Genomic DNA, 27,378 nt, shown 5'->3' with positions numbered 1-27,378 from the left:
GACTGAGGTGATGGTAGTTAGCAGGAGACACTCAACAAGCCTCAAAGTTCACAGTCTGGTTGGTTTATGTTTCCCTTAATTTCAAATTTCCTATGTTCATAAATATATTCTAAGTAAAAGGAGAAAGCTATTTTAAATAGGCTGATTTTTTTTGTTTGTTTGTTTTTTGTATGCTCTTCAGAATATTCCTACCATATATAAAGTACAGCTTGATTTATTTTTAAAATTCTCTCCTTCATAGTCTTTGCTAGATTACAATTTCACAATGTTCCAAATCCAAGTACAAATGCAGCCTCTGTGAGACCCTGGTCAGAGAACTCACCTACCAAGGAATGCCCAGACTCTTGACCCATGGAAATAGTGAGATAATAAATGGGTGTAGCTTTAAGCCACTTACACACACACACACACACACACACACACACACAAATATTTTTTAAATTAAATTAAATAGTTTTTTTATGAGGTATCATAAATATTTTTTTAATGAGGAGGGAAAAAGAGAGGACTAAAAATACTTATTAAAAAAACTAACAAGAACTATTACTTTTCACTCTGGCATCTCCCTTTCTAGCGTCTCTTCAGATAACCTTACTGATCTAATATTATAATTTTCTTAAATGAACAAGAATAGAAATAGTTGTATTAATAAAAGCAACTTGGCCATACGCAGTGGCTCAAGTCTGTAATCCCAGCACTTTGGGAGGCCGAGACGGGCGGATCACGACGTCTCCTAGAGACCATCTTGGCTAACACAGTGAAACCCCGTCTCTACTAAAAAATACAAAAAAAAAAAAAAAACTAGCCGGACAAGGTGGCGGGCACCTGTAGTCCCAGCTACTCGGGAGGCTGAGGCAGGAGAATGGCATAAACCTGGGAGGCAGAGCTTGCAGTGAGCTGAGATCCGGCCACTGTACCCCAGCCTGGGTGACAGAGCGAGACTCCATCTCAAAAAAATAAAAATAAAAAATAAAAAAATAAAAATAAAAGCAACTTCACAACTTAAATCAACTAAGAAAATAACATAGCCTTTCTAAAACAATCTAAGGGCCATATGACTTTATCTTACTTTTCAGATGAAGAAGACAAAAGATGTTCATAAGATATGCAGGTTGGATGTTTGGGAAGCAATTTATGAAAATAAAACTTTTGATGGGACACTGTGGGGAAAAAAAATGTCTTCTTTTGTTTGGTTTCAATAGCTTTAGCATTTTATTACAAAACTCTATGGCAAAATATCAAGTCATATTTCCTTTGAGTATTTTCTCCCTTTTTATTCAAAACAGTATATAATTAGCCAAACGTCATACTTCATTTTTTATGAAATCATATTTTTACGTATTAAAGGAAATAGTGATGATTTTTCTAAAGGTTGCAGACACCATCTCTGGTCTCCATTATGATAAACCAATACAGCAATGGTTGTGCTACCTGCTATTTTAACTTAAAGTTCTAAAAATTTCTGCGGCAAGCAGAATAATAGTTCCCCAAAGATGTTTGTATCCTAATCTCAGAACCCGTGAATACGTTACCCTAGGTGGCAAATGGGACTTTGCAAATATGATTAAGTTAAGGATCTTGAGACGGGAAGACTATCCTGGATTATCCAGGTGGACTCAATGTAATCATAAGGGTTATCAAAAGAGGGAGGTGGGGAATCAGAGTGACAGAAGACGGGAAAATGAAGCAGTGGTAGAAGTGATGTGGCCATGAGCCAAGGAATGAAGCCTGTCTCTAGAAACCTGAAAAGGCAAGGAAATGAATGTCCCACAACAATGTCCAGAAGGAACACAATTTTGCTGATACCTGTAAGGTCCATTTTGAACTAATGACCTCCAGAACTGTAAGGTAATACGTTTGTGTTGTTTCAGCTACTCAGTTTGTGATTATTTGTTATAGCAACAATAGAAATCTAATACAATTTCCTTCTGGGGAAAAAATGCCAATTTTTTAAAAAAAGCAAGGACCGCTGCTATCATAAAGGGAAGGAGGGAAAGCAAGGGGAAAACTAAGGATCAGAAGGAAAGGTTTCTGTCTCCTGGAGTCTCAGCAAAGGAAACACAGGTGTATACATAACATGGGTAAATGCATACTGTTTTTACCTTTTTTTTTTCTTTTTTTTTGAGATGGAGTCTCGCTCTGTCACCCAGGCTAGAGTGCAGTGGCACAATCTCGACTCATTGTAAGCTCTGCCTCCTGGGTTCACGACATTCTCCTGTCTCAGCCTCCTGAGTAGCTGGGACTACAGGCGCCCGCCACCACGCCTTGCTAATTTTTTGTATTTTTAGTAGAGATGGAGTTTCACCGTGTTAGCCAGGATGGTCTCTATCTCCTGACCTCATGATCTGCCTGCCTCAGTCCCCCAAAGTGTTGGGATTACAGGCTTGAGCCACCACGCCTGGCCTGTATCTTTTATTATAATAGATTGATCCGCGACGGCATGATAAGTCATAAGACAGACCAAATGGAACAATAATCATTAACCTTTTCCATAGTAAACACCCCTTTTACTCCATCTCATGCTCCATCCTTCATAGCTCCAATGATTTGAAGAGTGTGTCATCTCCCAAATGAACTAAACATAATAAATAATAATTGATTTTCCTTTTTAATAAGTATAAGACATACTACATTGTCAGTCAGATATATGCTGATCAACATAAAATTCACAGTAAGTTAATATAACTTCAGCCAAAAACTTAATATTCTGGCCAACTTTATTTGGGATGTTTTTGGAATACAGAAAAGGGTTCTGATCCCAAAGGTTTCAAAGTACTCTGATATGTAACCAATGTCATAGAGCAATACTATTACCTTTTAGTGAACTGCATATTTTCCATAGGAACTGGTTTCCTACCACCCCTGCCAACTGCTTTTTGCAAATTGCTGAATAAGAAAGCTTTTACTCTGATGAATAATGCATGTATACACTTAGCACTGGGTCTGACCCTGGGTCATCATTCAATCAATGTTCGTCCATTTTTCCCACCTTTACCCTTACTGACTTTTCCATCTTCAGAAAAAAATACCACAGCAAGGTCTTGTTTATCTATACCAAGGATGACAAGTCTGGTAATGCAACTAAAACACTTCTTTCAAACCAGTTCAGAAATTCCAAATTCCTAATCTCCAAAATGCAGCTGTCAGCACCAGAAATATTGTTCTGATACATTTTATTGTTTCTCAAAATAATTCACAACATCCATCAGAAGTATATTTGAGCTCTGGCATGGCTACAACATCTACCAGAGAGGAGAAAGAGATGGCAAACGGGGAAAAGCCGCAAAGGAAAAACATCAATCTCTGAACTTCCAGGGTACGCTGTTCCTCAACAAGGTTTGCAGATAAAACAGCTCAATGCATTAAAACATCACTACTTCTATCCTGGCTAACATAGTGAAACCCCGTCTCTACTAAAAATACAAAAAATTAGCCGGGCATGGTGGCGGGCGCCTGTAGTCCCAGCTACTCGGGAGGCTGAGGCAGGAGAATGGCCTGAGCCCCGGAGGTGGAGCTTGCAGTGAGCCGAGATCGCGCCACTGCACTCCAGCCTGGGCGACAGTGAGACTCTCTCTCAAAAAAAAATAAAATAAAATAAAAAATTCACTACTTGTAACTTAAAAGTTCTAGAAATTACACAGAGATTTCTCATAATTTCAGTAGTTCTCTTAAGTTTCAGAACATCCATTTTACTTAGGGAAATTATACACAATGGCATACATTGATTAATTATAATTAAGAAAAAAGTAATTTATTAGGCCTCTTCATCCTTGTTTGAACTTAGGGAGTTTTAATAACAAAATGTCTCTAACCATATAATCAGAAACACTTTCTTTAAAAATTCAATTATTTAAAGGCAACATTAGAAAATAGCTTAGTATAAGCAAAAGGACAAGAAATATTTATATACTTTATTAAAATGTATAAAAAATTAACAGGTACTAAAATAACATTTATAGAGCCCTGCTATGTGTCAGCCACTCTGCAAGGGTTGGGTTAATATTGCAATGAACAAAATGGACACTGTCCTTGCCTTCAATGTTTACTGGCCATTGTTAGTTCTTCTCTTATGAACTGCCCATTGAAGTCTCTGGTCTGTTTTTCTACTGAAGAGAGAATAGCTTTTCTTGTTGATTTATATAAGCATTCATATATTAAGGATAGTAGCATTTTGTCATAAATAAAACTCAAATAAATAAAATCCAAACAATTATTGAAACAAGTCATAAAATAATTCTGAACCGTGAGTAATTTACTTAAAATTTATCATAGCTACTACTGCCTCACATTCAAGAATATCTGCAACCTCAACAGGCAGTATGGCAAGATGGTTAAGAGCATAGGCTCTAGAAACAGATGGCCTGGTTTAGAATCCCAGCTCTGCTATTTTCAAATTGTAACCTTGGGCAAGTTATTTAACCACTATGTGATTCAATTATAGCAACTGCAAAATAAGGATACTTTAAGTACCTACTTCAAGTCATTGCTTTGAGGACAACATAATTCACAGAAAACACTTATACTATGCTTGGAAAGCAGTGTACATGTTCTGTAAGTGTTACCTGTTTTCAGAGGTATGCTAGAGCTAACTCATAACAACTTGAGAGTGGATTCTTGAATTTCCAGAATTGTGTTAGCCAATTGTTAAACAAAGCCATCATTAAAAATTAAATTACATCAGCCTTCAATTAAATAAATTACACCAACAACAAAGATAATAAATATTCAAAACTCATCACTTAACTAATTACATTTACTATTATCTTTGCACGAGTTTATTTACATCTAGTCCATCTGTATAGTGGAAATACTATGTGATATAGATATGTCACTGCATATCTCTTCCCAACTCTGCACTCAGTGACATCAACTTGGTCACCTGAAATCAGCCATAGTAAAAGTATTCACACCAGAAAATGAACAAATGCTATAAATCAAGACTTTTCCCCCAAATAGCTGGTTGCCAAATACTCACCAGTACGTTACTGCCTATTATTATAGTGATTATTACAACAAATTATCTCTAATTTCTTTCACTTTTAGTTTTTTTTCACAGAAAAAAAAGAAAGGGTGACAAATCTAAATGTTAGTTATCTTTACTACTTCTCCCTATATGTTGCTGTGTACACAAACTTGACTGCCAAGCTGAGATTTCCTTTCAAACCCGTGTCCCTAAAGGACCACATACCTTAGCCTACAACTACACCAGATGGCGGCCTTGCCTCTTCCAAACTGCTAAGGCCCAACAGATTCAGTATTCTTTTAAAATAACAAAGCCAATCTGCTAAGGTTCAATATGGAAGCCACCTTAAGGAGATAAAAGCTAAGTGCCAAACTGTCATCAGATACAGTCCACACATCTCTTAAAATTGTTTTGACCTTCTGACATTACTTAGTAACTCAAGTCAATATCAAACAGGCCCACAGTCACTCTAGCTGAAACACAAATATTAACTTTCAAAATAATGGTCAGGTACTCCAATTGTTCACGGCATGTCTTCTGTTGGGATCTAGTGCAATACATGGCATAAATGTGTTCAAAGGGATCAGCTAAATACTTCGATTCAAGTCAAATGTGTGGCAATGTTTACACAGCACAGAATGAAACTTGCAAGGGAGCAAGCTGGTTGGGCCCTCAAGACTCAACCTATGTGTTCAGGACCAGGAGGTAGAAGTATACTGCATATGTCTGGGAGCTTAAAGATTACAAGGACTCTCTCTGAGCAGCATGATTAAGTGGAAAAAGCATTAAACCAGAAATGAGAATACCTGGGCTCCAGCTCCAACTCTAGTACTAACTAGTTCTATGAGTTGAATATCTCTGAACCTAATTCTTCTCAGAAAAAAAATGCAGGAGCTAAATTATACGATCTTGGCATCATTATTCTGCCCTATTATTATTCAGAATAAATGTACTGTCACTACAAAAAGAATCTTTCTTCTCTGGTTGCCCTATGATAACAGTTTTACTAAACTGATCCAAATTTAAATATCACATAGGAACATTCACATTAGTAGAAAAATATAGAAATCCGACCTATCATGTCTTAATTCTCCAGCTACAACCCAACTTTATTATTTTTAGGGTTAGCCTAACGCAAAGGCAAACACATGAACTCAAACTATACTTTTTTCCCTGCTATACCATCACCAAGCTCAGTCCAGAGCTTCCATCCAAGTCTTCCATCAAAGACTTTCATTGAAGTCTTTAATATACACTTTATCCACATGTTTATTAAGAGAGATGTGGATAGAGAGTATATTAAAGACTTTGCAGATTACAAGCCCACAACATTTCTATAGTCTACCGAATTCTAAAGAAAATTCATGCAAATTTTATGTACATATGAGTCTTATTTAAAGAGAAAAGGAGGACATTCTACCTCTGGGCACGATACTAACAGAGACGGGATTTATTCTCCACTATAAATAACTAAATATACAGACACAAATTTATGAAATCGCAGTTTTGGGGCATTAAACAACAGGCAGCACAGGGGAGTGTCAACTCTGAGAAAAGAGAAATAGACAAGGTGAATCCTACTATTACCCTCAGCTTACTGCCTGGAGAGTTTCCAGGATACAGTACAGGAAGAAGAAACTGGGGAGGGGATAAGACGCAAGGGGAGGCAGCAGTTCTCCCTCATGTAAAGAGACAGTTCATCTGAGGAGGTCAAGACAATTAGAATTTGCAGAGCAGAGAACCAAAAGAGACTGCACAAAAGCAAATCCCAGAGATCTGCAAGCGGTTGCATTCTTACCTGAGTACTATGTATATGTGTATAAGGAAACTATATGAAGCCAGGTGAAGAACCATCAGAAAGGAGTAGAAAGAATCAAGAGTATTGCCTCTGAAGTAAAAAGCAAAAGTTCATAGCAACAAAAATTTCCCAGATCCTCAAATAAATTATTAAAATGGTAGAATAGGTAACATTAAATTTCCTGTTACCTGAAGTTGCTATGTATGTGCTGACCCTAGCAGTATACCTCTAGACCTTTTATATTTAGAGGTTCTAGAACTATATACAGCCACTTTAAAAAAAAAAAAAAAGCTACGCTATCATTTATTTATTATTTTATTTATTTATTTATTTATTTATTTATTTTTGAGAAGGAGTCTCGTTCTGTCACCCAGGCTGGAGTGCAGTGGCACAATCTTGCTTACTGCAAGCTCCGAATTCCGAGTTCAAAGAGAATCCTCCTGCCTCAGCCTCCTAAGTAGCTGGGAGTACAGGTGCCCGCTACCATGCCTGGGTAATTATTTTTGTATTTTTAGTAGAGACAGGGTTTTGCCATTTTGGCCAGGCTGGTCTCCAACTCCTGGCCTCAAGTGATCCACCTGCCTGGACCTCCCAACAAAGTGCTGGGATTACAGGTGGTGAGCCTACACTATCTCTAAAGTAAACAAAGAACACCCTGGGACAACACTATTCTCTGAGTTCCCAACAAATGTCTAAGTAAGTCTGGCCATAAATTTTGCTATTGTTGTGTAAAGGCACACTCCTATTCTGAGCCTCCCCTCGGTATTTCTGCTCCACATGTTCCAGCACTATGTTATTGTATCTAAATTGAATCTTTTCTCCCTAGAATTTCTTTTGTCCTTCACTATGGAAACAGTTCATTTTGCCTATCTTCTGCCTAAAGAAATTATATAGCATGAAGTATGGTAATTTGCATAATTTTGTTTTTTGTTTGAGACGGACTCTCGCTCTATTGGCAGGCTAGAGTGCAGTGGCGCAATCTCAGCTCACTGCAACCTCCACCTCCCGGATTCAAGCAATTCTCCTCCTGCCTCAGCCTCCCTAGTAGCTGGGATTACAGGTGCACGCCACCACGCCCAGCTAATTTTTGTATTTTTATTAGAGACGGGGTTTCACCATGTTGGCCAGGATGGTCTCGATCTCTTGACCTCGTGATCCGCCTGCCTCGGCCTCCCAAACTGCTGGGATTACAGGGGTGAGCCACTGCGCCCAGCCTGTATAATTCTTGAAAATTACAAAACTTACTTCAAACTTCATCTGCTTGGCAGTTTTTAAATTGCTGGGAGAAAATTAGTGAAGGTAGTGTACTTGACTGGAACTATTATCTAGAGTTAGCTTGGTTAAGAAACTGAATTCAGAAAATCTTAAAAGCCCAAAACCCTCAGTAGAAATTCATTCAACCTTTTTAGAAAAAATAATTATTGAGTATTTACAATATGCCAAGCACCATGATAAAAAGCAGAGGTATTAAAAAGACTTACATTAAAAAAATGTTTTCTGTAGTTTTCTAACTTGCTTTTAAAAACATCAAAAGTATTCCATCTTCTGTTTTTATAAACAAATATGCAACTTGCTTTTCTCTAATATCCCTACTATTTCCATATCATCTCTTAGTATCAGGTATTTCCTTACAACTGTGGGGTTAATTTCTATTACAATTTTCAGAAAAAGAAGTTGTACTATACAGTACTTTACTAAAATTTCTTTATCCCTGCTGTTGGAGAATTAGAACTACGAAACAAGATAATGAGTACAGAACACACTAGGCTCACGAGGTAAAGAATTTAAGAAAGCGGCTCTAGAGTACTTTATTTGTACTGCATATATAGCACCTTAATTGCCCCATGACAAACCGTGCTGGTTTTCCCCAACAGACTGAGATCTCCTAAAGGAAAGCAACACCATGTTTTTTCATCTTTGTATATGCCATGGCACTCAATAACATTATATATAATTTATTAAATAAATGAATGAAAAAAGTAAAGTTAGATAAGGAACAAAACAAATGGATCCTCTGGCTTAAGATGGCACTTGTTAGGGACCAATATTACACACGTCTGACTTATTCAAAGCAGTGTCTTCTCATCCCACTGTGCTTTGCCTAGGAAGACAGCCTGCAAGTGATCAAATCAGACACTGAAAATAATAGCGAGGGCCATTATGGCCCACCTCAGCCATAAATGACCACACAAACAATAAGTCTGTAAATTGTTTATGAAAGTACCAGATGGTCTATTAAGTCAATGTCACTTAATGCCCACAATGTTGCTTATAAATTATACCTGTCAGAATCACATGGAAGAAGCTTTTCTCAAAAACTGGCAATATTTTCTATGCATGAAAATATTTAATAATTTTATTCTTTTAAACTTTCTACTTTATTTGTGGTGGTATTTATGTTTATTACAGAAGTAATACATATCTGTTTTAAAATGTCAAATTCAGAGATGAAAAGAAAACTTGTTCTTGGGAGCTAACCACTCTTAAGTTTGGTTTCTCTATTTTCATAACTCTCTAAATTTGCATATAGAATTTTTTTCTTTTTTTACAAGAATGCCAAACACATAATCATCTGTCTTTTAATTTTCCTTTAAACTATATGGCAGACATATTAGAAGTCAATACTTAGAGATTTAACTCGTATTACTTATTAGTTGCTTAACATTTGAGTATCAAAATTTATTCAACTATTCCCTACTCCTGATCATTCAGGATGTTTCCAGTATTCCGCTATTATAAACAATGTCACAATAAATATCTTTGCACTTAAATTCTACCTGCAGGAAAGATTCTGAAATACTAATGGATCAAGGAGTAGATGTATCTTCAGCAGCATGCTTTCTTCAAAGACAGTAACAAGTCACACTCTCAAAAGCAGTGCAGGACAGCACTGTTTCCCCACGTTCTTGCCAGTGCTGGATGTCATAATAAATGCTTTTAGAAGATTGTAACAAGAAAAGTAGTTTCTAACTTTAAAAAACTATTCCTCGGATTTTTTTTTAATCCTTTAAATCTCTCTTTAGATTTGCCCACTGTCAAAAATGTATGTCCAATTAACCAATGGCCTGTGCTATAGAAATTCACTTATCAGTTCCAAATGACCAACTTGTAACACATTTTCTCTTAAAAATGCTGTTTAAGTGAAGGTTAGATCATCCAGGCTAATGTACAACTACATTTTTCATTTAAAAAATGGTAAAACAGGGCTGGGCGCAGTGGCTCTCACCTGTAATCCCAGCACTTTGGGAGGCCGAGGCGGGTAGATCACGAGGTCAGGAGTTCGAGACCAGCCTGACCAATATGGTGAAATCCCATCTCTACCAAAAATACAAAAATTAGCCAGGCATGGTGGTGTGTGCCTGTAATCCCAGCTACTCAGGAAGCTGAGAATCGCCTGAACCCAGAAGGCGGAGGTTGCAGTGACCTGAGATCATGCCACTGCTCTCCAGCCTGGGCAACAAAGAAAGACTCTGTCTCAAAAAAAATATTATCAATGTAAAACATTTATTGACATTTTGTAGTCAATCTAGAATAAAAATTGAATATAGAACGTTGGAGCTATAAAAAGCATATTTAATAAATATAAACAAACTGTAGGCATGTTTATATTAGAATCATGCTTTCCAAATCACATCCTTCCCAAGCATGCATTTACCTGCTGTTAGCATAGAGGGAACTGAGGACAGCCAGAAGAAAGAGAACTGAGCAGGGGAGGAAGAGTTGCAGGGAGTGTAAAATGTATGTGTGGAGACCCAAATGGTAAGAAATGGAGTTGGGGCCGGGCGCGGTGGCTCAAGCCTGTAATCCCAGCACTTTGGGAGGCCGAGACGGGCGGATCACTAGGTCAGGAGATCGAGACCATCCTGGCTAACACGGTGAAACCCCGTCTCTACTAAAAAATGCAAAAAACTAGCCGGGCGAGGCGGCGGGCGCCTGTAGTCCCAGCTACTCGGGAGGCTGAGGCAGGAGAATGGCGTAAACCCGGGGGGCGGAGCTTGCAGTGAGCTGAGATCCGGCCACTGCACTCCAGCCCGGGCAACAGAGCCAGACTCCGTCTCAAAAAAAAAAAAAAAAAAAAAGAAAAAAAAAAAAAGAAATGGAGTTGGGCTACCATTCATTTAAAAGCTTCTGTCTCCCAAACTCTCAGAAACAGCATGAGATACGTTCCCTTTCCCTTTTTCACTGCACCTTTCCTTCTTTGTACCACACCCCCACCACCAATACACATACACAGAGACCTACCATATGCCCACATGAAGTGAGGGCAAATCAAACCTTTCATGCCTTCCACTGATGCTCCTACTCTCTAGCTGTGTTAGAACTGATGCACGTAGCATCACATTCTCCTTTATTCACTCCTGATCCAGAGCAGATGGGAAGGATCCAGATCCAGCATACTCTCAAAATGCAGGCCATGGGGAGGGGTGATGGCTGGGGTGGTCAGTGGCCTAGATCTGCCTGCCTGGAGCCTGGATCTTATAGTTAACTAGGAAACAGCCAGACAGCAATACACTAATCCAAGAGCTGCAGCCAAATTTTCAACGAACTCTTCAAGGTGGGAAATATTTTAGTTCCATGTTATAATGCCAACTTATATTAGTCTGAATCTATTTCTTAAAGCCCCAGAACACAGACAGCCTGCTGCATGCAATGTAGCATCACCAACATAATGCAAGGCCCTAAAACACAGAAACATCAATGGTAACACTGAAACCTCAGCATTCCACTTATTGCATGTAAAGAATAACACTGATACTTCTGTCTTTGCTATTGCTTCACTTTTTCCACTCATTTCTTCTAGATTCTTGCCCTTACTTTTCATTGACTTGGACATAGCCAGTGAAAGCAGCCCTTCTATACACCAGTGAGAAACAAAGGAGACTGAACAATGTGAAGAATTAATAATCAGGAGACCTCAGTTTAGAGCTTGCTTTTTCCTTTACTGACCCTCCTTTTCTGGACTTTAGTTTTCTTAAGGATAAAATGAAATAAGTGAAAAAATCAACATACTCAACGTTTACATCTTTTCCCTACAGGCAACTGTAATTCTCAAAGGCTGGGCAGGTGGAAGAGCAGAATCAGGGTTAGAAACAGAATTACCCAAGAGTAGTTCTAGAATTCTGTACCCTATAGTATCCTATAGTTCTGTTAATGGAGAGGAGGGGAAAGGTAGAATAAGAGAAGGGAAAAACAAATCTAGAAAGCTTCACTAATCCCCCAGAGTGAAGTCACTTCAAAGCTGAAGACCACAAACCCTAGTCTTGAAGCTGTCGTTCCCCCAAGACTCAGAACACTGGTTTAAAAATCTTGAAGAAATGGCCAACCAGAAATAGCTTGTTCAAGTTCACTGCTAATGTGGAATTAAAAGTACTATGAAAAAAATCTTCCATTAACTGGAGATGGAAAAAGGAGCCTTGGAGGGGACAACATTTAGGCCTTTCCTGAAAACTGCATGTATATGGTGATCACTTAGCCAGCCAAACACAAAAGAAACACTGACCTAGACATGCAAGAACAACATATAGAGATAAAAATAGGTAACAACTTTAAAACTTCCCAAAAGGGGCCATTTGCACACACTCCAAGTTTACATAATATGAATACATGTAATGAGAGTAAAAACACTTTTAAAAGTGTGAGTTTCTTGCAAAGTTTGACTTCAATGTTACAGATAAATCTAACGCCCCAAAGTGCTCCTTGATTGAATACCATTAATAAATAATACAGTCTTGAAGCCTAGTCCAAGTAATGAAATACAAATGCAATAAACGATTGCAAACTATATCAAAAGGCTGGAAGGAATTTTAAAAGTGTTTTCAAATGGCATCAATAACAGTTTCTACAAAAAATTAAAACCATGAATGTGGTGATCATTTCCAAAATAAAAGATGAGGTGTACACCATAAACAACGGAAAGTATGTCAAAAAATGATGTCAAGAGTAACCAGATCATATCAGAATGAAGTGATATATTCATAACTCAATAAAAAAAATAAAAGACCACTAATTTTTTATCTCTAGCACCCCAAGAACCTAACATAGTTGTTGGCACATAAGAAACACTCAAGAAATAAAATAAATAATGAAGTAATTAATTAAGGCTGGTATAACTAGATGATAAAGAACCTTGGCAATCATTCATTGTCATGTATAAGCCATCCAAAACTAGCTACTTAGCATGAGTCAGGAATGAAAATCAGATCTCCTGAGTACTAGTAGTTGCTTCCTTTATTGTTGAATTTCTAAAATCCAGAGTGATTAGAATTTCTTAATTGGATATACAACTCAAGAATCTACTTGAACATGAATTAGGCACTATCTTATAAATATTTAATTGCTAATTGGCTTATATCATCCATATGATTTCTTTTTTATCTTGAAACACTGTGTTTCTGAAGCTTGTAATTACATGGAAAAATACCAATGTAATAATATTAACCAAAAACTATCAGGATACAAAACTGCTTAAATGTTTCATCAGACTGTTTAACCACACATAGGAGAATGCACGCATTGTCATTAAAATGGTTTGAAATGATATTTCATGGCATTAAAAAATGCTGTGATATATTAAGTGAATCTGCAGGATATAGAATTGTACACGCAGTAGTCCCAATTTTTAAATGTTGTATATTACCAAGAAAAAAGAAATGAAAAGGACATATGTCATAAAATTAATGTATATAGATAATTGAACTACAGACTTTTACTCATTTTGCCTACTTTTGTCCACTTCTTTATTTTCCAAAAATGTTAGCAAGTATATATCATAAGTTTTCTTTCCATGTTTCCCCCAAGTACTTACACGGTTCCTCCTTTGTCACTGTGTACTACAGAAATTACATCTTTAGTCTACAGGATAGTTTTTCTGTCTAAATGTACAACCCTCTAATTTTAAGAGCCGCTTCAATTAACAACGAAAGCAAGAGATAATAATGGAGTTTTTCCCTCAAGTAACTAAATCCTCTACAGTCAGCAATAGAACTTTTCACCAAAGTTTATGGACTTGGTAGCCCAAGACCACATTAAACAAAAGATAAGCCATACTTCTTCCTAAATATGGACTGTAATTCCAGAACAACAGCAGTATTCAACTGCAGTTTACTTAAACGGAGACTATATACCTCTCACCACATATATTACGTATAGTCCACATTATTAATGATAACTTTCACTGCATATAAGGATGAGCCACAATTACCTACAGTACAGTGTTCTCTAGACTGGCTATCAGAAGACCAGAATCCGAGCCCCAGTCCGCCACCTAGTCAATGCAATCATGGAAGCCTGATTTCCTTGCCTATAAGATAAAGGCACTGGTACTTATGTTACCTGTCTCAGAGAATTGTTACAAGAATCAAATTGTATCATATATGTTAAAAAAAAAAGTGCTAAAATTATTATGATCATCAATCTAATTGAGAGTTTCCTACACCATATTAAGAGTGTCACATCCAATCTTTACATTTGCTGAGCCATGGCTAAAACTTATTTCTCATTACTGAACCCTCAGGTTTCATAACATATGTATGATAAAACAGAGTTCTTAAAAATGGAGGATAAAATCTTCAACTCAACCAGTTACCTATAAGCAAAATCTATCTTGTTTATATTAAAGTAGTAGTTAAATTTTGCGATAATACTCTTCCTACAATGCAAAAGGTGAAATGCAAGCTCAGATTGTCCAAATGACATGGTAAGGCCAAGAAAAACCTCTGTCCACACTATCCACCCACACATAACACAAAGCCTCTCCCCTTCCCCAGCTCCCACGGAAATTCTGCCTTCCTTCAGATGCCAGCCCTGCTTGTGAAACCCTTGGATGCTCGGATCACTCCTCTTTTGCAGCACTCACATATAATGAGTGTAGCTGGCCCACTTTTGTCACCAAACTGTGCTCTTTGAGAGGCTACAAACCTGTGTTCCTCTTCCTTCTGTAGGCCCTGATTCCTTAGCATATTTTTTTTTTCATTGACATTTTTAATTCTTTTTTTGTTTTGTTTTGTTTTTGGTTTTTTTTTTTAATTTATTATTATTATTATACTTTAAGTTCTAGGGTACATGTGCATAACGTGCAGGTTTGTTACATATGTATACTTGTGCCATGTTGGTGTGCTGCACCCATCAACTCGTCAGCACCCATCAACTCGTCATTTACATCAGGTATAACTCCCAATGCAATCCCTCCCCCCTCCCCCCTCCCCATGATAGGCCCCGGTGTGTGATGTTCCCCTTCCCGAGTCCAAGTGATCTCATTGTTCAGTTCCCACCTATGAGTGAGAACATGCGGTGTTTGGTTTTCTGTTCTTGCGATAGTTTGCTAAGAATGATGGTTTCCAGCTGCATCCACATCCCTACAAAGGACACAAACTCATCCTTTTTGATGGCTGCATAGTATTCCATGGTGTATATGTGCCACATTTTCTTAATCCAGTCTGTCACTGATGGACATTTGGGTTGATTCCAAGTCTTTGCTACTGTGAATAGTGCCGCAATAAACATACGTGTGCATGTGTCTTTATAGCAGCATGATTTAGAATCCTTTGGGTATATACCCAGTAATGGGATGGCTGGGTCATATGGTACATCTAGTTCTAGATCTTTGAGGAATCGTCATACTGTTTTCCATAATGGTTGAACTAGTTTACAATCACACCAACAGTGTAAAAGTGTTCCTATTTCTCCACATCCTCTCCAGCACCTGTTGTTTCCTGACTTTTGAATGATCGCCATTCTAACTGGTGTGAGATGGTATCTCATTGTGGTTTTGATTTGCATTTCTCTGATGGCCAGTGATGATGAGCATTTTTTCATGTGTCTGTTGGCTGTCTTCTTTTGAGAAATGTCTGTTCATATCCTTTGCCCACTTTTTGATGGGGTTGTTTGTTTATTTCTTGTAAATTTGTTTGAGTTCTTTGTAGGTTCTGGATATTAGCCCTTTGTCAGATGAGTAGATTGCAAAAATTTTCTCCCATTCTGTAGGTTGCCTGTTCACTCTGATGGTAGTTTCTTTTGCTGTGCAGAAACTCTTTAGTTTAATTAGATCCCATTTGTCAATTTTGGCTTTTGCTGCCGTTGCTTTTGGTGTTTTAGACATGAAGTCTTTGCCCATGCCTATGTCCTGAATGGTACTACCTAGGTTTTCTTCTAGGATTTTTATGGTATTAGGTCTAACATTTAAGTCTCTAATCCATCTTGAATTAATTTTCGTATAAGGAGTAAGGAAAGGATCCAGTTTCAGCTTTCTACTTATGGCTAGCCAATTTTCCCAGCACCATTTATTAAATAGGGAATCCTTTCCCCATTTCTCATTTCTCTCAGGTTTGTCCTCAGCATATTTTAATGTATAGGATCAGTAAGTATTTGGAATTAAACCACATGTTCCAAACTGATGAAGATCTGCTTCTCCCGGTTCTAAACCCTTCAACTCTTCCCAGTTTTTCCAGGGAAAAACTGAGTACAAAATATGATGGGGATGAGGGAACAGAGAATATACTAGATGGTAGTATGTTCACTTGAAGTACATGATCAATTAATTTCTGACTAGAACTATGAGAAAGGTTGGGAACAATGCTGCTTGAATGCTTTCAAAAAATGCTCATTATAAAAGTATTTCATTCCATTTATAGTATTTTACTTCCACTGAAGCACAAATTTAAATTTCTATATGGTTTTCTAAATGGAAAGGGATATATAAGTACATCTCTTTTTCCACAAGAAAACTAAGGCATCCTTGCATCTTGCTTTCTGTAATTTAGAATCCTTCAATCCTGCTTTAGATCTACCAAAAAGGTTCAAAGAAAAAGTACAAAGACTACATATTATATATAGTAGTTAAATTGCTAGAGCTTCTGAGATTATTTAAAGGACACTGACATATTTTGGCCAAATCCCATCTTGAATTTCCACATGTTGTGGGACAGACCCAGTGGGAGGTAATCGAATCATGGGGGCAAATCCTTTCCATGCTGTTCTTGTGATAATGAGTAAGTCTCACAAGATTTGATAGTTTTAAAAAGAGGAGTTCCCCTGCACAAGTTCTCTCTCTTTGTCTGCTGCCACCCATGTAAGACGTAACTTGCCCCTCTTTGCCTTCCACCATGATTGTGAGGCTTCCCCAGCCATGTGGAACTGTAGGAACTGTAAGTCCAGTTAAACCTCTTTATTTTGTAAATTGCCCAGTCTCAGGTATGTCTTTATCAGCAGCATGAAAACAGACTAATGCAGACATATTCAAATAGCACTGCAAAAAAAAAAAAAAAAAAGCCTCTATAGCATACACTATTGCTTCAAGAGGTATAAAATTCATATTATATGCAAAATCAAACCCTTTTTTTTTTTTTGAGGCGGAGTCTCGCTCTGTCGCCCAGGCTGGAGTGCAGTGGCGCGATCTCGGCTCACTGCAAGCTCCACCTCCTGGGTTCACGCCATTCTCCTGTCTCAGCCTCCTGAGTAGCTGGGACTACAGGGGCCCGCCACCACGCCCGGCTAATTTTTTTGTACTTTTAGTAGAAACAGGGTTTCACCATGTTAGCCAGGATAGTCTGGATCTCCTGACCTCATGATCCGCCCACCTCAGCTTCCCAAAGTGCTGGGATTACAGGCGTGAGCCACCAGGCCAGGCCAAAAGCAAACTTTTAATTTGAATCACTCTGCTTTTTATCTACCAAGTTATTTTTAATATCCCTTTTTTTTTTCTTGAGACAGAGTTTTGCTCTTATCGCCCAGGCTGGAGTGCAATGGCATGATCTCAGCTCACTGCAACCTCTGCCTCCCAGGTTCAAGTGATTCTCCTGCCTCAGCCTCCTGAGTAGCTGGGATTACAGGCGTCCGCCACCACACTCAGCTAATTTTTGTATTTTTAGTAAAGACGGGATTTCACATGTTGGTCAGGCCGGTCTCGAACTCCTGACCTCAGGAGATCCACCCACCTCGGCCTCCCAAAGTGCTAAGATTACAGGCATGAGCCACCATGCCCGGCCTTATTTTCAATATTATCTAGTTTCCGTTACACAAATAAGGTTATCACAAGATCACAAGATGGACAACCAAGTACTCCTTTAATCACTCTCTTTCTTCTAGCAAAGGCAGTCAATGGTGTTCCAGAATTCTAAACATTTAGGAACTGTGACTCTTCTAAAATACGCTAACAGAAAAAAAATCAAATAATCTTGCTGTAACTCAACTCATATTTTTAAAATCACACGTACTAATTTACATGAAAGCACTGTCTTGACTCTAAGAGGCAACAGTGTGAAGCCTTGTGTTTGTGGATACTGTATACATACAGCACTAATCCAGGCCATAATCAAGTTATCATAAGAAAACTTTCTTAAAAATGAACATAAACTAACTTTCTATCCAACTCTACTTCTGATTACATTTTAAAAGAAGTAATTCAATATCCTAAGAGTTTTTAACTTTCACATGTTTTATATGACATGGACTACTAATTTCAGTCTACCCTTAAAATAGAACCGTTTGACTAATTTTAGACTCAAGTGTTATAAAGCATCATAGCTGCCAACCAACTGGATACCTGAATTGCAGCTGCAACAGCATATTAGAAACACCAAAGCAAACTGTCAGATTGCTGAACCCAGAGTCACCACATATAACTCTATGAAGCAGATATAATAAATACATACTTAGCTAAAACAAAATAGTACTTAAGAATGCTATGAACATATAAAAGGAAATAATCAGGTCCTTATTTATTTAAATAACACCTATAATGTGCAGTGGCTCAAAGGTGTCAAAAGGAAGTAATGGTATAAAAAGGTTACTGATCATTTGCAAAACATATCTGATAAAGGACTGGTATCCAAAATATACAACAATTTAAAAAAAAATTTAAGTGGGCAAAAGGGCCAGACGTGATGGCTCACACCTGTAAATCCCAGCACTTTAGAAAGCCAAGGCAGGAGAAACACTAGAACCCAGGAATTCAAGACCAGCCTGGACAACATAGCAAGACCCTGTCTCTATATAACATAAAAATATTAGCCCAACATGGTGTCACACGTAGTACCAGATACTTGGGAGGCTAAGGCAGGAGGATCTGCTGAGACAGAAGTTCATGGTTACAGTGAGTTATGATTTTATCATTGCATCCAGTCTGGGTGACAGAGTGAGACCCTGTCTCAAAATAAAAAATGCTTAAAAAGTGGGCAAAAGATCTGAACAGACATCTCAGGAAACGAAATACACAGATGACAAGCATATAAAAAGATACCAGCCAGGTGCGGTGGCTCATGCCTGTAATCCCAGCACTTTGGGAGGCCGAGGCGGGCAGATCATGAGGTCAGAAGTTTGAAACCAGCCTAACCAATATGATGAAACCCCATCTCTACTAAATATACAAAAATTAGCCAGGCGTGGTGATGGATGTCTGTAATCCCAGCTACTCAGGAGGCTGAGGCAGGGGAATCGCTTGAACCCGGGAGGTGGAGGTTGCAGTGAGCTGAGATCACGCCTCTGCACTCCAGCCTGAGTGACAGAGTGAGACTACATCTCCAAAAAAAAAAAGATATGCGCCATCATATGTCATTTAGGGAATTGCAAATTAAAACAACAATGAAATATCACTACGCACCTATTTGAAAGGCTGAAATACAAAACAGTGACATTACCAAATGCTGACAGAATCTGAAGCAACAGGAACTCTCACTCACTGCTGGTGGAAATGAAAAACAGTACATCCACTTTGGAAGACAAGTTAGACAAGTTTCTTACAAAGCTAAATGTACCATACGATCTAGCAATCATACTCCTTTACACAGATGACTTGAAAACATGTCCACACAAAAATCTGCACTCAACTGTTTAGAGCAGTTGTATTCATAACTGTCATCCCTTAGGAGCAACCAAGATGTCCTTCGGTAGGTGAATGGATAAGCAAACTTTGGTACTTCCAGACAATGAACTTAGCAATAAAAACAGATGAGCTATCAAGCCATGAAAAGACATGGAAGAAACTTAAATGCATATTGCTAACTGAAAGAAGCTAGTGAGAAAAGTCTATATACTGTAGGATTCCAACTATATGACATTTTGTAAAAACATAAAATATAGAGAAAACAGATCAGTGGTTGTCAGGGGTTCTGGAGCTGAAGAGGCACAAATAGGTCAAACAGAGGATTTGGGAGCAGTAAAACTCTTCTGCATGATATTATAATAATAGACACATGATGCATTTGTCAAAACCTATAGAACTGTACAAAGGAAACCACAATGTAAAATATTAATCTTATAATCAACTACATAGTTGATGAACCAATTTATCAATACTGGTTCATCAATTACAACAAATGTACCACACCAGTACCGGACGTAAATAGGAGAAACTATGGGGGAAGAAGAGGGAGTATATGGGAACTATGTAGTTTCTGCTCAATTTTGCTGTAAACCTAAAACTGCTCTAAAAAATAATGTATGCATTTTTTTAAAGACTACTGGTGTAGGAAGAGCCACAGTACTTGAGTTCTTAGGTCTACTTAATTCATTGACTACCACATAATCTCTACTGCTCAGAATATTCCATATGCTCTACTTTATCCCACCTTTATTACCCCAGTGTCTACCTCACTAGACAAGTAGTATTGTTTCACACCAAAAATCAAGAAAACACATCATTACACTGGCATGGCCAGCATGGAGAACCATAACACTGAATATAGGGGCATTAGAACAATAGTATGTTTTATAATATCTTTAATACCAGGGTTCACTGGGAAATATTTTCACCCACTAGAGTAAAATCAAGACTTTGTCAACTCTCTTTGACAATTATTTCCAGGAAACATTTCAGGCATGTATCAAAGCAGCCATATTCATTGGTGACATTTACAAAAACAGTTCTTTTCAAAATCTTCTCGACCCAAATACACACTGGAAATGCTCATATTAAAATTTTATTTTCTTTTTATAACTAGTCATTAGAATTTATAATACAACTAAGACACAACAGTTTGACTTCGAAAATCTAATATTTGAATAAAAGTAGTATCTATAAATTTATAATCTATTAACTTTAATTTCATGCATTTATTTAACATATCTCAGAAAGCTGTAGTATTAATCAAAATCAGAATCTTAATAAATATATTTTCATAACCATTTCTGCAATATCTCCCAGTCAATATGACACTCAAAATATATAGTTTAGGCCAAATATACGTTTGATGTTCAAATGCCATTTCTACCACTATAGCTATGTGATTCTTTAAACTTATATACATATACATAACATACATGTATTTCACATGCAATACCCAGCATCATGCCAGGCATATGAGTAGGTAGACATATAAATGGTAGTTATTGTTTTGCAATTTTAAATTAAAAATTTAAGACAACGCTCAAATTGTAGGTAACTGAGAACTTAAATGAAGTTAAAACCACTGAACTTTTTATACACCAAACTAACTCTACATATTTGCTGAAGTTTATGTAGAAAATAAACAATGAGTAAATTAAGATTTTTGAAACAAAAACAAATATTAAAAATTATTGACATATATTGAAAGTTTTTTCATCATATATATTTACCTTTTAAAAGGATATGAATTCAATTATTTTATTTGCTTATGGAAAACAGATCCACTGCTCTAAGATGCTACTAATCATGCTCAGAGGATTCACAACAAACAGACTGATAAGGTATTACTTAAAGAGCTCTACATTAAATAGAGCATTCCAGTTTTCTAGGGCACACTACTTGCTGTATTTCCAAGGTCAAGCAAAATAGCTTTCGTTCCATTTAACTACCAAGAAAGGTCTAATTGTGATTAATAATAAAAATGTTTTTAAAACACCTTTTCTAATAAATACTACAAATTTTTTAAAAACTTAAAAAGGAAACACCTCAAGCTTTTTTGGACATAACTTCAACAACAAAAGTTGCTGCACCCACCTCCTGTCCCCACTTGCAGAACCAACTAATCAGCCATCCTGACAATTTCTGAAATTTCTCTTGAATTAGCCTTCCATTCCAATCACTGCAATTTTACTGTACCCACCTAACCTGTCTCCCTGCCTGAGTGTTCCCTTCCACTCAATCCTCCACACTGCTGCCAGAGTGCCCTTTCTAATATCTAACTTCCTGCTGGGGATCATAAAGGGTCACCCTCATTGCCTAAAGAATAAAGCCCAAACTCAGTCTTGGGTATGCCACTCAAGACTGTTTTCAGTCTGGTACAGCATAACACTCCACCATTCATCCATTTCCATCTTCCTACAAATTCTATCCAATCCTTTCTCTGAAACCTACGGTGCACTTCAGCCAACAACCAAAATGATTTTGGCAATTATGTCAATGAAATGGAACAGTCATGCTAGTTTCTCCTCTTGGAGTTTTCCTCCCTGGTACTTTTCACCTTCTCACAGGGTGAAATCCCATTTGACCCCAAATACAAAGCTTTCCCCAACACTCAACCTCAGCAGAATTATTTGCTCTTCTTTTGGAAGAGATGAAGCAGGCAGAAAACAAAAGCAAACAAAATTGCATTAAAGGACAAGCAAAAAAAAAAAAATGAATAAGAAGGGGTCTCATTTGATCACTTACAGAAACAATGCATACTTCTGTAAATAATTACCTGAAATTCCTCCTTGGAAGTAGGTAGAATGTAATCCCTAAAATATTAAGAACTAAGAAATGGACACGGAAGTCTTTCCTGTTTTTTCTTCAAAGCCATTATAGAGAGAAGACTTCCATGAAACAGAAGTATCTGTGTTTAGTTAATATGAAATAACAAATATTCTAAGCTACAAATCATCTTCTCTTCCCAATTAGTCCACCAGGTCACATGATTTGGGTACATTCTTGTACACTTTTATACTCAGTTGTGGAACTAAAACAGAAATGAATATGACAGCCTAGATATTCCATCTTGTTGTCACCTCTATAGCTTCAGATATTTTCATAATCTCCAATTGCATGAAGATGCTTTGGTCAGAACCAGGATCCTGAGGCACATATGACCCAAAGGCAGAAATACAAGCACTTCTTTGTCAGACGACAAGATAGCAGTAAGACAATAAATTGTTCTCACCACCTGTCCTTACACTGATTACCTAAAACATTTATTGAGCCAGAAAATAAGGCTCTCCAAATTGCTCAAAAAAAAACAAAAAAAAAAACAAAAAAACAAAAAAAAACCTACAAGTTTTAAAAAGTATAAGCCTTCTTTTTAAAGTCTCTGGGCTAAATAAATGTTGAGATAACTCTCTAAGTCAGAACAAAAGAAACTGAAAAGAGAATCAGTAGAAGTTTAAAATTAAATTCGCTAACAATACCTAATAATTTCCCACATTTCTGAACTGATACACACTCCTTATTGTGTGAGGCAATAAACGCAATTTAATCCTAATTATTTGGTGAGAATGATTTTTCAAACCCATGTTGTAACATAAAACATTCAATTGTGTCATTTTGAAAATATTCAGAAACCTCATGGAGCTCTCAGATCTTCCTCAAACTTTAGTGAAGTCAAATAGATTGTGTGATGATTGTTAATATGTATCCAAATCTTAAGTTTCCAATTTTAGCACAGACACTCTGCCTTCCATATGCCAGACACTGCTTGTTGCAAAACCAGTTGCCATTCTTTCCTTATTCTTTACAAACAAAACTTCAATTTTGTTCAGGGCACTAAATGAAGCCAGTTTTAAAATCTACATTTTCTAGTCTACCTGTAGATAGAGATGGCCCCTGGAGCAGCTGTCCCCTGGAATGGAGACATAAGGGCTGGAAGAGGAGCAGCCATCTTGTGATCACAAAACCACCACAAGATACACTATAAATAGCTACACAGAAATAGAGGAGTCTGAGTCCCTTCTGGCAAATGGGGTTACCCTACAACCCAGTTTTGCCTATTTAGGACCTCTCAGTACCTGAGAAAAAGAAAACATCTACTTGGCTAAGCACTATCACTTGTTTTCTGTTACAAACAGTCAAATATAATCTTAACTAACACTCAGCAAATTCAGCCTGTTTCACTTTTAAAAGAAAACAAAAATCCCAGACTTATACTATTATGACTAGCTACAATATAACATTATTATGATGCAGCACAGTTAAAGTTCACTTATTATGTAACTATTTACCTATGAATAGAGCATGAGAAGAAAAAATTCAAAATCAAGTTTTTGCAGAATCCTAGAAGCCAAATGAAAACCACTGAGCTAGATCATTACACGCTGCAGAGAAATTCCTTGAAATCTGTATACTCCAATTTTCAAGGGAGTGTCCGAGCCAATTTACAGAGTAAAATGACAGAATGTTTACTAATCACCTATCAATAAAGGCAATAAACCCGAAATGAAAATGAAAATTATGGTAGTCTTAGTTCCTTTTGTCACCATGCACATAAGCAGATTTTATAGCCCTAATGAGAGAAGAAACTAAAGCAATTATACAAGGTATTTGTAAAAAAGAGAAAACTTTGCCTATTGCCTAAACAGCAGTTTGCAGGGGTGGTGGGGTGGAGTGGGGTTAGTGATATTATAGATAAGTAAGCAAAACGACCATTCAGCTTTCATAGAGAATGATAAATGCAACACTTTCATTACGATTGTCTAGGAACAACGGATTTACTTCCAGATCAATAGAAAAATAACCATTTTGGTGAACCAAAATAATGTAACATTTTAAAATTACATCTATAAAGTATAGAATAAAATGTATTGAATTCACATTAATTATCTCATATTCTCACTGAACATCATACTACAAAGTAACAATGTGTTGAGAAAACAAAATATTCCAATGATACACTCAAAAAGCAGAATTTCATAATATGAGAGCTAATTAATCATTTATAACAACAGCATATGGGTTAGTCTCCTTACACTTAAGAAGAAAAACAAGATACCACTGTTTCTTTTAAGCTAAGCTACTAAGAATGTTTTGTATTACACCGTATATACACTGGATAATTTACTACAGATATAAAAGAAAGTAGCCGTCAGAAAATTTCTAGCATAAACAATAATAAAGAATTATGTTTTACTCAAAAATAAATGCCTTTATTCAGCCAGAGTTTGGTATCAGCTGAAGAAATATGGTTTTTTTAATCAAATGGCCCTGAATATTTCATGAATACATTTTACAAGTAACGGGACTCAAATATGAATCAGAACACTGCACCCTTCTTTGTAGCAAATAGCTCTTTCTGTGTTATTATAATTCAGCAAACAGTTGCCTATTTTTGCTCAGAAGTAATGGATCAAAGCAAGATATGAGAATAGACTGACTACACATAAATAATTAGCGTTCACTCTCCACTATTCTTGTTTTTCTACAGAGATTATGATTTGAAGTCCTCTCAAGGCTGTGTGAAGACTAAGCCTAACAAAGCTCTCGACTTCCAAATGTAATGCTTATATTTCCTAACATTATGGATTATTACAATTCTACATTTCTGACAACAGGCAGATTTTGAATTGGTTCCAGCTGACTCCACCACTTACACTACTCAACAGCTGAGGCATAGGATAACTTGGCAACCTGATAATATTCTAGATGAATGCAAACTCCTTCTGTAACCAAGGAACTCTGTCAGAAATAAAAATCAAAATAACTTCTCTTTAAGTTTAAATGAGAACATAAAATGTTTTGAACAATGCATGATTTCAGAAAGTGAGCAACTGTATTCTGAACGTTTAGTGAATTGACACTCCCTATTCAAAGCCTACAATTCTTTTCTGATTAGATCAGTCCCCACAGCAAGTCATCAGGATAATAAGCACTGTAGTGAAGTCATCATACTGGATGCTGATGGGAAATCATAACTGGCTTCAAAACACATCGGGAAACAATGAGTTTTCCAGGTTTTCAGCTTTTCATGGAATACACTGCCCAATACTCTTACTTTCCTTTCCACGACTAAATAAACATAGCACAACTATAAAGCCAAGTACAAATTGATGAACTAAGCATTTTAAAAACCATAAGTAAAATGAGGAAAACTCCCATCACTTTTTCAGTGACGTCTAAACAATATGTTTGAAAATGTATATGTTTAAGGGCAATACTGATTGTTGTACACTGGCCTTCAGATCTTTAATTTCCTTTTATTTCCAAAGGCAAAGACAAGCTTTTAAACAATGCCTGCTTCATTAAGACAAAGTCAAATAAGCACTTGTTTTCAGTCACCTGAAATCACCCACGTGTCACTTAGGTATAACTTCATGTGACAAAAATTCATTCAGCTGTAATTTTTTTCAAAAGTATAAAATGTATGTACTTTAGAACTTTCAGATTTTTTTGTTTCTGACTGTATAGGGCACAGATGTATTTCTTCGGTAAGGTTTGTTGGTCTAAATTGCAATATTCCTCTTTTATAAAGCTCTGGGAACAACTAATTACAAACCTTACTTTAAAATGGAGTGATGGAGGTAAACATGAGTATATTATCCACACACACACAAATGTCACAAATGTGCTTTAGCCTAAAATATCATTGCACTTGCTCAGTGGCAGTATTATACACAATAAGAGTCTTGGCACAAAGGAATTCTCATTGTATTGTTTACAAAATTCTACATGGATTGCAAGAATTTCAGTTATAAAACATACTCTACAAAGACAGAAAACAATTGTGAGTGGATTTGAGCTTTCTGGGGATTTGGAATTTTATTGTTTAGTTCAATTTTTTTTTTTATTTCTACTTTCTACTAATAGAAAACTACATGTACTGTTAACCATACAATACCACTGCATTTGCAGACATTGAGTTACCAAACCCAAAGCAAATATTCAAAAGAAATAAAACCATTTGAATCCTACCTATGACATGGGCCACTATTCACTATAAACACGTTAAACCTCTCTGAGCTGCTCTTGAGTTCGGAGTGTTTTGGGAGCCACAATAAAAAGATGGTATATACACACTTAAAAACACATTTCCAGAGACAAAAAGACTTAAAAAACGGACAGCTGCAATTTGTATTTCATCATTATATTTAGCTATGAAGTCAAAGTAAACATTATACGAAAACATAAATATCAGGTTGGCATAGAATTTCCTGAACATAAAGGATGGGCAGAAACAAAATCTCAAAATATATTCTTTACATTTAAATTTACAACAAACTCACTAACTAAAGTCTTTTATCAATCACGCTATAATTTTTACAATACATCAGAGTAAGTATATAGTCACAAACTTTTTCAAATAAGTAAGATCATTTTAAGGAAAATGATCTAGTGATGCTGAACCTTTTTTACAGGGCTAACCAATACCCTAGCCAAGCAGCAGCAGCAATGCCTTAGTAATCCCATAGAGAATAATCAGTATCCACCCTCCCAGGAAGAATTATGATTATGCGTAGTGCTTAAGAGCTTTTACAAGGAAGAGAAAACGCAATGTGCTTCTTGGAAACCAAAACCCCTTCCCCCATCTCTACCGCTCATCTAAGGGCGTCTCCAGACTGTCACCCACCCCACCATCCTCCCTGCGCTGGGGGTACTAAATCCCATGCAAAAAGACCTCGTCCATTCCCAGAACTGGTCCAGACACCTGTTTACTCGTGCCCAAGGAGTGGTGGCTCTGATTAAGGAAAGGTAGCGGTTGCCTCTCTGATCCGTGCCAAGCTCCGCGGCCCCAGGGCAGGG

At 37.0% G+C, this 27,378-nt stretch overlaps 1 protein-coding gene across 20 annotated transcripts in view; it reads right to left on the bottom strand.

The window, feature by feature from the left end:
• Positions 1 to 27,378, bottom strand: part of DST (dystonin) — a 488,729-nt gene that overhangs the window by 351,724 nt on the left and 109,627 nt on the right. The window lies entirely within an intron of this gene.

The sequence above is a fragment of the Macaca fascicularis genome, chromosome 4, assembly GCF_037993035.2.
Source record: "Macaca fascicularis isolate 582-1 chromosome 4, T2T-MFA8v1.1".
NCBI lineage: Eukaryota > Metazoa > Chordata > Mammalia > Primates > Cercopithecidae > Macaca > Macaca fascicularis.
This window is presented reverse-complemented; position numbering and strand designations above follow the sequence as displayed.